Source organism: Saccopteryx bilineata, chromosome 2 (assembly GCF_036850765.1).
Source record: "Saccopteryx bilineata isolate mSacBil1 chromosome 2, mSacBil1_pri_phased_curated, whole genome shotgun sequence".
Classification (NCBI taxonomy): domain Eukaryota; kingdom Metazoa; phylum Chordata; class Mammalia; order Chiroptera; family Emballonuridae; genus Saccopteryx; species Saccopteryx bilineata.
The window spans coordinates 370,917,511-370,932,338 of record NC_089491.1 but is presented as its reverse complement, the minus strand read 5'-3'; the positions used below and the strand labels follow the sequence as shown (position 1 = coordinate 370,932,338).

General features: G+C 48.2%; 1 pseudogene; it reads left to right on the top strand.

The window, feature by feature from the left end:
* The first annotated feature begins 794 nt into the window (after positions 1-794).
* On the top strand, positions 795-1,317 carry LOC136323551 (barrier-to-autointegration factor pseudogene; annotated as a pseudogene).
* Positions 1,318-14,828: the final 13,511 nt, after the last annotated feature.

The following is a 14,828-nucleotide window of genomic DNA, read 5'->3' as shown; positions in this document are numbered from 1 at the left end:
CAGAACTGTATGCTTGTTGTAATGCGCTCTCTCTCTCTCTCTTCTTTTTCATACTTTTCTAGGCACTCATTATCATATATATAAAGTTTAAGACTATTGCAACCAATTCAAACAACAAAAAAGTGTTTTGAGCTGAGAATGATTAGGAGAGTGGATTGAAAGGAGGAGCATTTCAGCAGATGGTATAGAAAGAGCAAAGATTAAGCAGGTAAGAAACAACACTGGACCGGCAACTGGAATTTGGTGGGGATTGCCTAGCACTGATGGGGCCCAGAGGAAGAGGGGACAGGCAGAGGGTTGGAGTGGAGGTTGTTTATGGTACTCTATTTCGGGCATTGGGGACTAAAAGGAGGTCCAATTTGAAGCAGTTACATTCTTTTGTGCCGGGTTAGGACCTGGGCCAACACTGAAGTGCACGCACAACTCCCAGGGCTGCAATGAGAATGTGTGTGTGCTGCCACCTACCATTGTGCCAAGGTAATGCAGTTGAAAACAGCTGAAAGTGCTGTATAAAGTACTTTTTAAAATCTCTAACAATATCACAGATTTTTGACAAAAGAGTTATGAATTTCCAGGGCAAAGCCTAAGGGAAAGTAGGTCCCAGAAAGGCATTGGAAGAGAGAGCAGAAGAAATGGCCCAGAAGGCAGAAAAGAGGAGAAAAAGAGAGAAATGAGGTTGAGAGACATGGCGGAAACATGGAAAAGGCCTAACATAGTTTATTCAGAGTTCTAAAGGAAAAACAAGAGAATGTGACAAGGGTAATATTTGAAAAATAATGGCTGATTGGCGGGAGCAGCCGGGCGGCGACAGGGGCCCTTAAGGGAGCTGGAGTTGCAGATTGAAACTGATCAAGATGACAACCTCCCAAAAGCATCGCGACTTCGCGGCAGAGCCCACGGGAGAAAAGCCCGTGGGGAGCCTGGCAGGCCTTGGTGACGTCCTGGGCAAGAAGCCGGAGGAAAGGGGCTTTGGCAAGGCCTACGTGGTCCTTGGCCAGTTTCTGGTGCTAAAGAAAGACGAAGACCTCTTCTGGGAATGGCTAAAGGACACATGTGGCGCCACTGCCAAGCAGCCCGGGACTGCTTCGGGTGCCTCCGAGAGTGGTGTGACACCTTCTTGTGATGTTCTCTGGGGAGCCCCCAGTTCCTAACCCCAGCCTTGAGTCTCCAGAGTGTGCAGTGGAGTGGGGGCTCCTCCCTTGTCCCCTACGAAGGAAACAACTGCTGTCTACTCACCTCCAGTGTCCTCCAGGGTCTTTGGGGGAGTTCTCTCCCCTCACCATTGCAACTTTTTTGGAATTCTTGTTCTTGCATGCATCTCCCTTCTTCCCTTCCCAGTTTCAGATTGATAATTACCAGCTTATATGAGTGAATTCGTAGCCATTTCCCTCACCCTCATCGTCACCTCTGGTCTGTTTTTGCCATTTGGCTTTTCTTTTGGCAAAACAGTCACTGTCCACATAAAGTTTTCTAAATCAATAAAGTCAGTGGCCTTCAAGATTGAGCTTTGTGGGTTGAAAAGCAGGTGGGTTGGTAGTCACCTCTTCCCCAGCAGCTGATCATGTCTGCTGCTCTCCTTAAAAAATAAAGAAAGAAAAAGAATGGCTGCCTGACCAGGCGGTGGCGCAGTGGATAGAGCGTCGGACTGGGATGCAGAGGACCCAGGTTCGAGACCCCGAGGTCGCGAGCTTGAGCACAGGCTCATCTGGTTTGAGCAAAAGCCCACCAGCTTGAACCCAACCAAGGTCGCTGGCTCCAGCAAGGGGTTACTCGGTCTGCTGAAGGCCCACGGTCAAGGCACATATGAGAAAGCAATCAATGAACAACTAAGGTGTTGCAACGTGCAATGGAAAACTAATGATTGATGCTTCTCATCTCTCTCTATTCCTGTCTGTCTGTCCCTGTCTATCCCTCTCTCAGACTCACTCCCTGTCTCTGTAAAAAAAAAAAAAAAAAAAAAAAAAAAAAAAAGAAAAAGAATGGCTGAGAATCTTCCAGTACTGATGAGGCAGGTGTCAATCCATAAGTTCCAGAAGCCCAAAGAATCCCAAACAAGATAAATGAAATAAAATCCACAGATCGGTACATCACAGTGGAACTTTAGAATGCCAAATATAGAAAGAAAATCTTAAGAGCCTTCTCAACACTAATAATAGGAACCAGGAGACAGTGGAAAGATATCTTGAACATGCTGAAAGAAAACTACTTCTGACCTAGGAGTAAATTTTGAAAAATCTAAAAACAAAAAGTTTGCTATTAGCAGTACCTCATTGAAGGAAATTCTAAAGGTGCAATTCAGGCAGAAAGAAAGTGATTTTTCTTTAAAAAGAAAGTGATCTTTTCTCAGATTAAAGGTCTGAGATGCAAGAGAGACTGAAACTGGTACACAGATGTGCACAGCAGCTTTATTTATAATAGCCAAAAAGTGGAAGTAACTCAAATGTCCAATAACAGATGAATAGATAAGCAAAATGTGGTACAATACAATGCAGTATTGTTCAGCCATAAATAGGGATGAAGTACTGATACATGCTATGGATGACATGTATAGATGACATGTATGAACCTTGACAACATTATGTTAAATGAAAGAAGCCAAACACAAAAAGCCACATATTGTATAATTCCATTTATACAAAATGTCCAGAATAGGCAAATCCATAGACAGAAGGTAGATTAGTGGTTGGCAGAGACTAGGAAGAGAAAGAAATGGGAGTGACTACTAATGAGTCAAAGGACTTCTTTTGGCCTGTGGTGGCACAGTGGATAAAGCAACGGCATCAACCTGGAATGCTAAGATGGCCGGTTCGAAACCCTGGGTTTGTCTGGTCAAGGCACACATGGGAGTTGAGGCTTCCTGTTCCTTCCTGACTCTTCTCTCTCTCTCTCTCTCTCTCTCTCTCTCTCTCTCCCCCCTCTCTAAAATAAATAAATAAAATATTTTTTTAAATTCTTTTTTTGTGACAGAGACAGAGAGAGGGACATATAGGGACAGACAGGCAGAAAGGGAGAGAGATGAGAAGCATCAATTCTTCGTTGTGGCTCCTTAGTTGTTGATTGATAGCTTTCTCATTTGTGCCTTGACCAGGAGGCTAGCTACAGCAGACCAAGCGACCCCTTGCTCAAGCCAGCAACCTTGGGTTCAAGCTGGTGAGTTGTGCTCAAACCAGATGAGCCTGCGATTAAGCTGGCAATTTCTGGTTTCAAACCTGGGTCCTCTGCATCTTAGTTTGATGCTCTATCTGCTGCACCTGGTCAGGTCAAAAAAAAAAAAAAAAAAGGATTTCTTTTGGGGGTTGATAAAAATTTTATGGAATTAGATAGTGGTGATGGTTGAACAACCCTGTCCCACCTTGTGAATATACTAAAGACCATTGAATTGTACACTTAAAATGATAAGGTTATCAATAAAAATAAAAACAAGTTTAAGAAGTAGTGAAGAATCAAAATATGTATGTAGATCTAAGCAAGCATTGACCATATAAACAATAATAATGATGTCCAGTGAGTTTTAAAAAAAGAGAGAGAGCCCTGGCTGGTTGGCTCAGTGGTAGAGCATCGGCCTGGTGTGCAGGAGTCCTGGGTTTGATTCCCAGCCAGGGCATACAGGAGAAGCACCCATCTGCTTCTCCACCCCTCCCCCTCTCCTTCCTCTCTGTTTCTCTCTTCCCCTCCTGCAGCCAAGGCTCCATTGGAGCAAAGTTGGCCTGGGCGCTGAGGATGGCTCTGTGGCCTCTGCCTCAGGCGCTAGAATGGCTCTGGTTGCAACAGAGCGATGCCCCAGGTAGGCAGAGCATCGCCCCCTGGTGGGCGTGCAGGTGGATCCTGGTTGGGCACATGCGGGAGTCTGTCTGACTGCCTCCGCATTTCCAACTTTAGAAAAATACAAAAAAAAAAAGAGAGAGAGAGAGAATTAATTAAATTGTATACCATAAGTGATAAATGAAGGTAAAGTCTTCTATGGTTCAGGAAAAAGGTAAATACAGGCATTGATTAACTTAAGACTTTAATGCACATTGTAGTTTTTAGAATACAGGCTAAAACAATATGCCCTGTATATAAATATAGGATATAATTTGTAGGGAAATCATTAAAATAGAAACCAAGACATGGAAATGGCAGTAAGTTCAAATCTACTCACAGTAACACTGGACTGTCTGGAACTGGTGTTGCTATATAAAGAAGACAGAGATTATAGTAATCACACAAGAAGGACCTTAAGGGTTACTTGATTCACCCCCCCCCCTTTTCACATATCCATTTATCATCTATCAGAAATGTATTGGCTCCTCCTACGTGCCAGGCAAAATACTAAGTGCCTGGGCGACAGTGGCACAGAGTCTCTGCTTTTGTGGAACTATATGTCCAAGAGAGGGTGCTGGCTCTCTTGGACCAGAGCCCAGCCACACAGGGACAGGTTGGTCAGACTCAGTAGCTCACCACTGACACTAAGGGCAGTGAAGTCATTGACGTTTTCAGGAATGGATGACACGATGATTCCAGCTGCTGTGCAAAATGGATTGAAAGGAGACATGAGTGGAACTCCAGCAATATCACGGAAAGTCAGTGAGGAGTGGTGGGCAGATGTGAGAGGGAATAAATGGAGAGGATTGGATGCAGAGAGGTGAGAGAAGAAAGGAGTTTAGGAAACTGAGAGGCAGAGGTCTAGGCATTTGCCAAGATCCTCGGCGAGCTTGTGCCTTAGCCAAGGCTGAGATCAATCCAGGGTCTTTTCACCACACTGAGATGTGCTGACTGCTGAGTAGAAATACAGACAGATAAGAAGCAGATAGTCTGAAGCCAGATGGACCAGGTTTGTTTTTATTTTTTAAAATAATTTTTTATTGATTGATTTTAGAGAGACAGAGAGAGGAAGGGAGGGGGAGGAAGCATTCCTTTTATTATTCCACTTAGTTGTGCATTCACTGGTTGCTTCTTATATGTGCCCAGAATGGGGACTGAACCTGCAATCTTGGTGTTTTGAGCAAACTGGCCAGAGGAGGAGGATCACATCTGGCACCCTTGGCATGCAGGTGACAGTTGAACCTACAAAAGGCCAAGTTCTTTAGAGAAAGAGCATGAGGAAAAGATGGAAACCTTGGCACGCACCTGAACTGGTATGTGGAAGTGGAACCAGCAAGAAGCAGAGCAGGAGGCTTCCAGCAGAGCCAATTAAACTGCTGCATGATTCCGGGCTTCTCCTTACCCTCTTTGAGCCTTAGCTTCTGTGGTGAACAGACATTCACCACTTCCTGGTGTTCACAACTTTGTGTGACCCCCTTCCCTTTGTTGTGGGTGGAATCGAACACCTTGCTTTGTAGAATATGGCAAAGGGGGTGGGATATCACTCCCAACTCTAGAGTGAGTTGCTGGCTTAGTGACGCAAGTGGCTATGATGGATGCGATGGTTAGTTTTATGTGTCAACTTGGCAAGGCGTAGTACCCAGTTAAACAATCATACCCTTATCTAGGTATTGCTGTGGAGGCATTTTGTAGGTGTGGTTAATATGTACAATCAGTTGACTTTAAGTAAAGATTATTTTTGGTAATGTGGGTGGAATTCATACTTGCCAACCTCCACAATCATGTAAGCCAATTCCTTGGAATCAATATCTTTACACATATACCCTCCTACTGGTGCTTTTTCTCCAGAGGACCCTGACTGATAGATACATGGTGAAAACCCTGGTGGAAAAGAACTGCCATTAGACAGCAGCCAGGAAGAAGCTGAGACCGCCTGACCTGTGGTGGCGCAGTGGATAAAGCGTCAACCTGGAATGCTGAGGTTGCCAGTTCAAAACCCTGGGCTTGCCTGGTCAAGGCACATATGGGAGTTGATGCTTCCTGCTCCTCCCCCTGTTCTCTCTCTCTCTCTAATAAAAATGAATAAATAAAATCTAAAAAAGTAAATAAATAAAAAATTAAAAAATAAAATAAAATGTGCCCTGGCCGGTTGGCTCAGTGGTAGAGCGTCGGCCTGGCGTGCAGGAGTCCCGGGTTCGATTCCCGGCCAGGGCACACAGGAGAAGCGCCCATCTGCTTCTCCACCCCCCCCCTTCCTCTCTGTCTCTCTCTTCCCCTCCCGCAGCCGAGGCTCCATTGGAGCAAAAAGATGGCCTGGGCGCTGGGGATGGCTCCTTGGTCTCTGCCCCAGGCGCTAGAGTGGCTCTGTTGCGACAGAGCGATGCCCCGGATGGGCAGAGCATCGCCCCCTGGTGGGCGTGCCGGGTGGACCCTGGTCAGGCGCATGCGGAAGTCTGACTGCCTCCCCGTTTCCAGCTTCGGAAAAGTAAAAAAATAATAATAATAAATAAAATAAAATGTAATTCCGTAAAAAAAAAAAAGAAGCTGAGACCCTCAGTCCTATACCTTGGAGGAAACAAATTCTGCCAATAAACTAAGTTCAGAAACATTTCTTCTCCAGTCAAACTGCCAGATAAAAACACCTGATTGCCTGACTAGTGGAGGTGCAGTGGATAGAGCATCAACCTGGGATGCTGAGGTCCCAGGTTTGAAACCTCAAGGTCACCCGCTTGGGTGTGGGATCATCAGCATGATCTCATGGTCGCTGGCTTTAAAGCCCAAGGTTGCTAGCTTGAATCCAAGGTTGTTGGCTTGAGCAAGGGGTCATTGGCTCGGCTGGAACCCCCTGGTCAGGGCACCTATGAGAAACAAGAAATGAACAACTAAAGTGATGCAACTAAGAGTTGATGCTTCTTATCTCTCTCTGAAAAAAAGAAAAAAAAAAAAAAGAGGAACACATTGATTATAGCCTGTGAGACCTTGAGGACCCACAAAGCCATGCTTGGACTTGTCTTTTCTTCCCCGGTTTTATTGATAAATAATTGACATACATAAATGTATAAGTTTAAGCCATACAGTGTGATGGTTTCATTTACATAGATTGTGAAATGACTGCCACAAAGTTTCAGCTAACATCCATCTTCTCATATAGATACATTATAACGTAAAGAAAGAAGAAAAGGGGAAAAAAATGCTCCTTGTAATGAAATGCCTGACCTTCTAAAACACAGACTCTATGAACTAATAAATGTTTGTTGTTTTAAGCCATTAAGTTCATGGCCATTTGTTATGTAGCTATAGAAAACAAATATACCTGCTTGACCTGCAGTGGCTCAGTGGATAAAAGTGTTGACCTGGAATGCTGAGGTTGCTGGTTCGAAACCCTGGGCTTGCCTGGTCAAGGCATATATGGGAGTTGATACTTCCTGCTCCTCATCCTCCTCTCTCTCTCTGAAAGTGAATTTTTTTAAAAAAGTGGTCATCTCATTATAGCCAACAGAGTGTTAAGCACAGTGCCTGGAATATATTTCATGCACACACAAAAAAAAATCAACAAATGTTAGCTGTGATTTGAAAAAAATGAGCAGTGTTCAGAGAATTAGAAACAGAACTAAAAAGGTCTATATTCGTGGAGCACCTGGACACACCATCTCTCTCAGAAGGGGAAAATGGTCCTGATTATCTCAGAGAAGCAGTAGGTAGTATGGTGTTCGGTACACATACTCCGGAGCCAGAGTGCTCAGTTCAGTCTGGCCCTGCCATCTGTCACCTGTGCCACATTAGGAAGAAGACGTAAACCTCTCTGTGCCTCAACACCTCATCTATAAAATACTAAAAGTATAGTACCTGGCACATAGTAGGGATATGTAAGCACTAGCTGCTATTATCATCATCATTATTATCACTATTATTATTATTATTTGCCTCTAACTCATAGCACTGTAACTCCAAGGGATTATGAGGTAAAATTAATATAGCATACATTTATCTACACCAACTGAGCAAATAAAGATGACACAATAGGCAATTACACTACTGGGACTGCTCATTTTATATGAACTTCCTATGTTTTTGTCAAGGGATTTTGATTGTGTGATCTCCTCGGGACTGTCTGGGGATGAGGAAGGTCCACATCTGGCACAGAATGTTCCCTGAAGAGGAATTTGTCACCCCTCCGTTAAGCTACAAGCACCACTCCCTTTTACTGCTGCCCCCAAATCCCCAAAACCAGCAGAGGGCGATGTAGCCTAAAAATGCAGCCAACCCTCAGAGCCTTCCTGTGATGAGACCGCTCCTAAGGGAGGAGGGAAGGGTACCTACTAGGGGGAGGGCCTGACTGCAATCAGACCATTTGTCCCAACTACATAGTTTCTTTCTCCACACACTCAGCAAAGTCCTATCACTCGCTGCTGCTGCTGCTGCTGCTGCTGCTGGCTGGTTTTCCAAACCTGCCCTGCTCCCTGAGGCCGTTAGTGAAGGCTCCAGGGCTCCAGACCTCCTTTCTTTGAACCCCAGAAGCTTCATTTCAGCAATGAATCATCCCAGCCTTATGCTGCTCTGCTACGTTTTCCAAATTCCATGGCAGCACATCTGTAAACATAGGTCTGGCCCTTTAAGGAGCTTTCTGCCAGCCACCCACAGCCTTTTCCTCTTCAGCCCTGTTTAAATTTCTCCAGACTCACTACTCTGCCCAGCTTACTTCACCTCAATCTGCCGCAGAGGCAAAGGACTATTTCTTTCATTCAAACTTTCAGTTAATTATTTGGGGTCAAGTTTAGCATCATACAAAGATGAAGAAGACAAGCCAATCATTATTGAGCACCTCCTGTGAGCCAGCTGTGGTTCTAAGCACTTCACATAATCCCCACAACAATCCTATGTTGCTTTTTAGACCCATTTTATAGATAAGACAGGTGAGGTACAGAGAGGTTAAGGGACATATCTAAGGTCACACAGCTAGCTGTTGAGCTCATATTACAGCTCAAGCAGTCTGGTTCCATCAACTGGGTTTTTTAAAACAAGATGCTATTTGGACTCTCAATGTAGATCTGGGCCTCCATTGCTGATCTCAATACAGACAGTGTTGTCTGATATGGTGACCACTAGCCACAAGACCACTGAGCACAGGACTACACCAAACTGAGTTGTGCCATAAGTGTAAAATACACACTAAATTTCAAAGACTTAATTTGAATATACAATCTTGAGTATATTGGGTTAAATCAAATATATTATTAGAATTAATTTCACCTGTTTCTTTCTACTTTTCAAAATGTGTTGCCCTGACTGGATGGCTCGGTTGGTCAGTGTCGTCTCAAAGCGCAGAGGTTGCTGGTTTGATCCCCAGTTGGGGCACATACCTGAACAGATTGATGTTCCAGTCTCTCTCTCCTCTCCTCCCTCACTGAAATCAGTAAATTAAAAAAAAAAAAATTTTTTTTTTTTAATGTGGCTACTAGAATATTTTAAACAGTGTAAGTGGTTTACCTTCTATTTATGTGGGATGAAGTTCTAGGAGCTCTCAGCCCAGTGGAAAGACAGACAGGATCTCAATTAATTCTAAAGCAAGGGAAAATGTGGTTTGTGTCCTGAGAAGTGAGAACAATGTGGCATAGCGAACAGGGAAGTCTCACCATGGAGGCAGCTTCAAGTCAGGCTTTCAGAGGTCTGTAAGATTTGGCCCTGGAGAAAAAGGCAGTGGGGACAGCAGAAGCCAAAGCTGCAAAGAAGAGGGAACCCTCAAGTTAACCAGGGAAGCTGGGCCATCTAGTGCTCCCAAGATAAGTAGAGGGAGTCAAGACAGGTAGACCTCTAAGGGGGAAGGAGGTGACTCTGACTGCAGGGCAGAAGACTCTTGGCAGGCTAGAACTCCAGGCCCCCAGGGTTGGGAAGGACCTGGAGGGACTGGGGAAACTGCCAGCAAGAGGCTCCAGCAAGGATGGGAAGGGGACAGGGCAGTGAGTGGCAGGCCCAGCCTCCTCCTTCCTCCACTCCCATTTCTCCCCCTCCCAGGTCCTGCCCCCTCCCTGCTCCAGGAGGGGAGTGCAGTGAACAAACTCCTCAGAGGAGGCTGGCTGTGGGAGGATGGCTCTTGAGAAGCATTTCCTGCCTTTGGCTCACAACTGCTTCCTGCCCAGAGCTCCAACACTTGACCCCCATTAAATTCCTTCCTCCCAGGGGAGGTAGGTGGCCAGGAGGGCCTCAGGGGCTTTGCAGGCCCAAAGACCCAAGCAGCTGAAGAAGGCAGGATCCCAGCTGTCCAGATACCCAGCCTTCCTCAGCCCTTCTGAGGACCTGGAATCCAGGCAGAGCAGTGAAACTCCCATTGGACAGATTTTGGAGGTGAGAGGAGTCCAACCCTGCCTCTCTCCCCTGGGGCAAGGGCCTCACTTCTTTTTGGCCTGTTTACCCCCTTGGGCCCCTCAGCTCTGGGTGGCAACTCACATCCTTTCTTCATTTGGGGGGCACTTTTCTTTCCAAAAGTTGGGGGTTTCCGAAGGGAAAGGGGATGTATGTGCATTCCACAGGAAACAAAGCTAAATGATTCCTTCCCTAGAACCACCTGGGGCTGCCATCTGATCTCAGTTTCCTCCCTGGTTCTGATGTGAGGCTCTAAGGATGAGTTTTGAGAGCTCATTGGAGGTTGGTAGAGGGGCCAGATATTTCTCTCTTACTCCTCGAGCCTAAACCATGCCCCCTCCACATTTGCCTGGGTAGTGTGATATCCGTACTGAAAATGGGGAGAACCAAGCTTGTCTCAGCTCAACCATGAACCTCCTGCTCTGCATCTCAGTCACTCTTTTCCTATTCCTTTCATAAATCCTGAAGACCCCTAGGAGATGCCCCACCACCACCATGCCAACTGGGAATCCCCAACTCCACCAAAAAATTTTAAAAGGCTGCACTGGGGAGGGGGTGCAAAGATGACCCCCGGGAAACCTTAGTCCCTTAGCCTTGGGTTGTCCATCGATCACCAGCTGAACCAGTGTTGGATATCTCATCTCACCCCTCACATACCCTTTAACGCTGGGGCAGATCCCCTGGGAATGGGCGCTTCTCTTCCAGGGATGCTGACTCTCCTCCATGGGGAAAGGAAGTCCAGGTGGGTGTAGGGAAGTGTGCATTCCCAACAGGATATCCCCACGCCCTGTGTGCCTGGGAACCCCCACTGTCCTTATGCCTTCCCCTAGTGGTGACAGAAAAAGCCTACCAGAGACTTGGACAGAAGGGAGGGGAGGACCTGGGAGGAAACAACTAATGAGGATAAAGGGGGTGGAGATCTTTTCCCCTCTCCCTCCCTCACTTGAACCTCCCCTTCTCTACAGAGACCAAACACCAAGGAGTGGATTTGTGGGAGCCTAAAAGGGACCCTGGGATTCTTCATCTACGTTTCCATTTTCCAAGCCATACTACCAGTGCCTGGCTGGTGTTGAATCAGGGCACCGTGACCCCAGCCCTACTCTAAGTCCCCTTGAGTAAAGGGGGAGCCCAAACTGCAGTGTCAAGGGTCAGGTCAGCCAGGGAGGGAAAAGAAGAGTTGAGTCCTGATTTTATTTGAAACAGAGCCTCCTCCCCTCCCCTCCCTCACCATCCACGCCCTCTTCCACCCTGTATCACCAATTCACCCGCTCCTTGTCCTCCCATCTCTAGAGACTTATCTTCCTTCCATCTCTCCCCTACTGATCCAAAGCCAAGTCTGATATTGAGAGGGGGTGGCAAGTGGGAAGACCAGAGGGAAGGGGCAGTATGGGTTGAGGAAGGTGTCTCCAAGCCTAGGCAGCCGCACCCTCACCCCACCGCCATCCTTGGTTTGGTCCCTCTTGGTACTTCAGTCTTTGGACAACTCCAAGGAAACCAATATTCTAGTCAGAACCTGGGGGTAGGGCAGTGAGAAGGGGCCTGGAAGGAAGGAGGAGAGAGGAGGGGGAAGGGAAGCCCAGGCCTAGAGGCTGCGTCTGGGAGGTGTGGGCACATGTCCCCCTCAGCCCTGTGGGTTGCAAAGAATTGTTAATTGCAACTAAAGGAGGCTGGAGGCCTCGGTGTGGGGGAAGGTGCGGTCTCTCGGCTGTCAGGGGCTACCGCCTCTTTGAGTGCCCAGGGAAGGCCAGGCCAGCCCGCTCTTCTCATGTAAAGCAGCTTTTTGTCCGGGGGAGCCAGGGCTGGGGCCAGGGGCTGGGGAAAGGGCCCAAGCCATTAGCAAGCTTCTTGTTCCCCAGAAAAGGAGAAGGGTGCCGAGAGGCCCCCTCCGAGTGAGGACAGCCCCCCTCCTACTCCACTCTCAAGTTTTTTTATGGTGGGGCTTGATGGGGTGCTTCCCAGCAGAAGGAGGTGGGCCTGGGATCCCAGCACCCCCCTTGCTAGGCTGTGGGAAAAAATCGAGCACAAAGAAGGGGGCTGGCCCAGCTGAGTTGGGAGACAGGGCAGCTCTGATCCAGTGATGCCCTGAACTAGGAGTATCCATGGCCAGAGACCTTTGTCCCCAGAGAATGGCCCCAGTGGTCACATGGACCTTACCTGGTCAGCTGGGCCCCCTTTCAGTCTTCCTCATCCACTCTGCTGAACTTCCGAACCTTTTGTACAATGGGGAGTGGGAAGGGTCTTGAGCTTCTAAGTCAGCTTCCTGCCTGAGCCCAGCCATGGAGAGGAAGGAATCAAACCTCAGGAGAAATCCTCTAACATAGCAATAATGCTTCCAGACCCTGGGGCCACATAACCTTTTAAAGACCAGAGTCTTGCCTTCTAATTTTGATGCCCCATTTTATGTTTCTATAAACTTGGACAAGAAATTTCATAACCTATTGAGCCTTAGTTTTCTCATCTATAAAATGGGGGGGGGGCCCTGGCGGGTTGGCTCAGCGGTAGAGCGTCGGCCTGGCGTGTGGGGGACCCGGGTTCGATTCCCGGCCAGGGCACATAGGAGAAGCGCCCATTTGCTTCTCCACCCCCCCTCCTTCCTCTCTGTCTCTCTCTTCCCCTCCCGCAGCCAAGGCTCCATTGGAGCAAAGATGGACCGGCCGCTGGGGATGGCTCCTTGGCCTCTGCCCAGGCGCTAGAGTGGCTCTGGTTGCCGCAGAGAGACGCCCCCGGAGGGGCAGAGCATTGCCCCCTGGTGGGCAGAGCATCACCCCTGGTGGGCGTGCCAGGTGGATCCCAGTAGGGCGCATGCGGGAGTCTGTCTGACTGTCTATCCCCATTTCCAGCTTCAGAAAAATACAAAAAAAAAAAAAAAAGAAAAAGAATAAAATGGCGGGGGGGGGGGGGGACAGTGATACCATGCTCTTAAAGTCCTTGTGAAGATTTAAAGAGATGCAAAGAACCCCACATGGCATTCCCTGGCTCTCAATGTGTTCTCTTCCTTCCATCCTGGGAAAATCCATCCTTTTACACACACACACACACACACACACACACTCATTCACTCACTCACTCCAGGAATAATGACATCTTGGTACTTCATATTCCTATAGCACTTTACATTTTCCAGAATGCATGCATATCAGCCCTTGACAATATGCTAAGTAGAACAGGTGTGTGTGTGAAATAAAAATTCAGAGGGGAAGTCAGATCCTCTGGCTCCTCCCCCAATGCTCATCCCACTCCACTGGGTGGCCTCAGAGATCCCATCTCTCAGATTTTTATTTTTATTTTTTGTATTTTTCTGAAGTTGGAAACGGGGAGGCAGTCAGACAGACTCCCGCACGCGCCCAACCGGGATCCACCCAGCATGCCCACCAGGGGGCGATGCTCTGCCCATCTGGAGCATTGCTCTGTTACAACCAGAGCCATTCTAGCGCCTGAGGCAGAGGCCATGGAGTCACCCTCAGCGCCCGGGCCAACCTTGCTCCAGTGGAGCCCTGGCTGCAGGAGGGGAAGAGAGAGACAGAGAGGAAGGAGAAGGGGAGGAGTGGAGAAGCAGATGGGCACTTCTCCTGTGTGCCCTGGCTGGGAATTGAACCCGGGACTCCTGCATGCCAGGCCAACACTCTACCACTGAGCCAACTAGCCAGGGCCCCATCTTTCAGATTAAACAGTGGAACCCAGGGCCTGAGTGAAATCAGCCCTGGCTGTCACCACCCAGACACCACCTAGGGTTTCTCAATTGCTCAGCTTGTCTTGGTGGCCACCTGGGCTTTTCCCCTAAATTGATGCTTTGTGTGAATACTTTAGAACCACTGGGATCCTCCTCATTCTGTTCCATATTGGGGTCCCTGAGAAGTAGAAGGCTGGCTGGAAGGTAGGAAAGGTTGTCCATTCCCCACCCATCCTGGGAACCTCTGAGATGAAACCTCTCCTGGAGGCAGTAGGGAACATAGGTGAAATAGCTGGATAAGTCAGTTTGTTCCCTCCTCCCTTTTCCTATAGCAGTTTGCTACTTCTTCTAAGAGTGTCTCTCCCATTCCTACTCCTCTCTGTTTGGGGGACTTTATGGTTATCTCCTCATCCCAGTATGTCGCCCTGGCTGGGCGCCTTGGCCAAGTGGAGAGTGCTGATCCCCCCTCCCACCTCACCAGACACCCAGGGGCTCCTCATCCCAGAGGGCCTTCAGCCAAGGGGCTCTGGCTTTGGGCCAGTGCCTTTCTCACTGCCTGGCTCCCTCCCCACAGGCCCCTAATCCATCTCACCCAGCAGGAAGCCAGTAAGCTGCCTTTTCAGCGGCCTTCCCCAGCCTGCTGTGGGCTCTGTGCCTTTCTATATCACCCTTGGCAGGAGCTGTGTTATACAAGCTGGAGAGAGCGGCCCCTGCAAAGAGGTCATCGTGCCTAAGGCAGCTTCCAGCTCCAGCAGCCTCTCCTCCTTGGTCACCTCCCCAGGGTTTCCCTCTTTGATACACTGCTTGGCCATCCGTGGGCACTAACAGCCCTGGCTAACTCAGATCAAAGCCCCAGGCTGGGTCCAGGTGGGGGTGGGGATTGTAGGGGGACAGTGGGCAAGAGGCCAGGGTCTGGGGAAGTGTGGCAGGCAGGAGGGGGCCCTCTGGCTCTGTGCCTTCCATCCTTTTGGCTGGTCTCTCCAGCTTTCCACTG